The sequence below is a fragment of the Corvus brachyrhynchos genome, unplaced genomic scaffold, assembly GCF_000691975.1.
Source record: "Corvus brachyrhynchos isolate BGI_N302 unplaced genomic scaffold, ASM69197v1 scaffold103, whole genome shotgun sequence".
NCBI classification, from domain to species: Eukaryota; Metazoa; Chordata; class Aves; order Passeriformes; family Corvidae; genus Corvus; species Corvus brachyrhynchos.
The window spans coordinates 4576680-4580058 of NW_008237436.1; positions in this window are offsets into that span (position 1 = coordinate 4576680).

The window sequence follows — 3379 nt, forward strand, 5'->3', positions numbered from 1 at the left end:
CTTCTAAGGATTTACTGGGAAAAGGGCAGCAGGAGAAGAACATGCTGGCCTGCAACATATCAACAAAGGGACTGCAGGGTAGGTAGAAAATACAGTGCCTTGGTACAAGTGGACATCTCCAAGATTAATTCATTCACCTGCAGTTCACTTCCAAGGGGTTTCTGAAAAAGATGTTCCAGGGAGTAGACCACTGATAGAAATATTCTAACCCCAGATGCAGCTCATGGCCAGGTCACTTGTACAACACAGGCAGAAACCATAAATTCTCTGTGTGAAGGACATCTTTTTGTTGTGTGCAAGGCATACATGCACAAAGAAGGATGACCTATGTCCAGGAGCTATCAGATGCTACTATCCTAAACCAGAAACTATTCATGCTCGAACATCATTATTAATTCAGACAACTGCAACAGATTTCTTTCAGTATAACTCCCTAAAACACATTTCAATCTCTGGAGCTAGAGGTACCTTTGAAAAATCCAGAATTTCCTCTAGTCCTTTTGTGTTTTCTAATACAATGTAAGCATACCTCAGTAGGACCACTGACTTGCCATAGAGCACAGAGAAAATATATTGCAAGGAGAAACTTACTAGCTGGTAAAAGTTCAAGCCCTGTAGGTACCAGTAACCAAAAGACCAGGGTGATTAACTGTACAGTTTCTCATAAACAAAGCTACCCAAAGCATTAAAAAAACCAGCAAGGCACCATCTTAAATGCAACCTGTAATTTTGTATTTGTCATTTCATTATTTAATGCATTATGTACTCTGAAGATTTTTAACACACGTTGTGCATTAACATCATGTCATCTGGCACAGCAGACAGAAGCAGAACATGTCAATCGCTAGTCCTACCCTCCTTTTGCTAAATGGCCAAGAACTGAGGATAAGAAAAGGAAAGAAATTTTAGAAAGACTTTAAAGTTCTGTATTATCATCAATCTTATCTTTATGTTTTTTGAGAGCAGAACTAAAATCCACTGGAAAAGCTAGACAACGGTTTTGGATCCTTTTAAAAACCTGGACATGAAATATGAGAATTCCTATTCAATTAAATTCCTCCAATTCCTATTATTTTTGTCAAGTATTCCATTATTTCCATTAAAATTTTGGTAAGTAAATAGACTTGATTATAACGCTAGAAAATAAAACCCAGTAATTATTTTCATTGTTCAGCAACCGAACTGCAGGAATATGTGCAGGATAGAAAAAATGGATGTAAACACTGCAGCATTAAAATACAGTAAACTGGATAAATATATACAATTATATAATATCACATTTTATATGTAAACGTAATCCTTTCCTCAGTAATAACCTTTCAAGCATAAACACCTTCCAAACGTTTACAATTATATGTCCTTGAAGTGCAAATGATGTTAAAAACTGAGGACTTAACTCTTTGCTTTCACAGACTAATTCACCTGAGACAGAAAAGCAACACTTCTGTTATACTCCTCTTTTAGAGTCTGATTCAAGGTTGACTGACCCCAGAGTCGTTCCAACTACCTCACTGAGCTGTGGGTCAGTTTAAATGAGCTACAAAAAAGTAACAATTCTATGACTTAATATATGGCAAAACTATGACTAACAATAACCACTTCAAATAATGACAGCTAGTGATTATGTTGTACACCGTAGAGAAAACATTTAAAATAGAATTTCTTTGTACTTCTAATAATAATTTAATGAAAGGCCTATTTTTGTTTTGGTTGGGTTTCTTACCCCTTCCAAGTTTTCAAAGAACATAAGATTCTATGGATTGACATGATTCCAGAGAAAATTTGCATTGATGCTGTCAGTCAAAGAGATGGCATCTTCCATGATGAGACAGCCTGTGAGCACTATAAACTAGTTTCATGTATTTATATGCAAGCTTTTATAATATTTCTTCATTGTTGCCACCCTATCAGCATCAAAGACTCTGGCTTAGCCAGATAAGAATGAATTACAGATTCATCAACACAAAATAGGGAGAGAGCAGGGGAAGGAGGAAGAGGAGAGGGTGATGCAAGCAAATTTACAGCATCTGAAGCTTTTCATAAAATAAAAGCAACTACTTATATTTCTTTACACAAATGGCACATATGGGACGAAGGCAGCTGAAATCACCACTTTGAATCAGTGAAATGTCTAAATGAGTGCTGTGAACACCAGTATCTTTATAAGAGGCAAGCAAAGAAAAACAGTAGAAGAAAAAGCATCATCATGATCCCTTCTGATTGCCTAGAAGTTACACCATACAAAATCATCTGAACACATTTTCGCATTCTGTAAGCTGCCACCTGCAAGCTGGAATTTATGAAATTACTTAACTACTGACAGACAAGCTGTTTGCTTCTCTGGAAAGCAAACCAAATTATTTCTGTTTTCCAAGAACAAAGCTGATTGTTTTGCAAACTCCCTATCCAGACCATCTCAAAAGCATGGGTTATTTGGGAAAGGATGGCTTCTGTAACATAAAAAGGTATTAAAAAACCAAAAGAAAACCATGATACTGCAGGAAGCTTCTGGTGAATAAATTCCATACAAGCATGAATTGAGACCTACTAAACAAGAATACAAGTGTTTCCACTTCTGCTTTCTACCTGCATGTATGTATGTATGTATGTATATACAATAAACACATATAGGGGAAAAAACTGAAGCTGCTATTCTCTGACTGTGATTACAATCTGTTTGAGGTTACAAGTGCTATAGTACCTTACTGGAGCAAAACTACTCATCCCAGAAAGAATGAAATGCAGCTTTAGGAAGAGCTGTAGAGATCAGGACTGCTCCAAAAACCAAGCTGTGTCAGTGAAAGGAAAAGTGTTTAGCAGAAGAAAAACCAAAATATCACCGTTTTACTTTGCAGAAAACGTGATTTATTAGTACCAGTTTTCCCCTGCATGATTTTGATGCACAAGCCATAGCAGTGAAAGAGAATCAAATCCAAAGGCTCACAACAAACTGACAAGCCTATGCTGACAAAGACAGAAATATTCAGGAATAGAAATAATGAGAAACAGAACAGATGTAAACATTTACTTCTGTCTCTTACACTCGCGCCAACAGCTCCCAACTCCAGGAGCCTGTAGCAACCCAACCGCTGACATACTACTAATCCTTCTCCTTTAATCTTCTCCCACCTGACTAAACACATGGAAAACATCTCTAAAACACAGTAGTATATGTCTTTCCTCTCGGCTGGCATTTCAGCCGGGCGGTTCTCCCTTTCCCCCCGCCCTGAGCAGAACACCCCGTCAGTGCGGCGCTCCCCAAACACGAGCACGAGTGCTCCGCGCTGGGTCCGGCGGGCTGTTCCACGAAGCTGTTCCCGATCCCAGGGCCGGTTTCCCCGGGGCAGGCTGTCCCTGCCCTCACCCCCTGGCCCCGCAC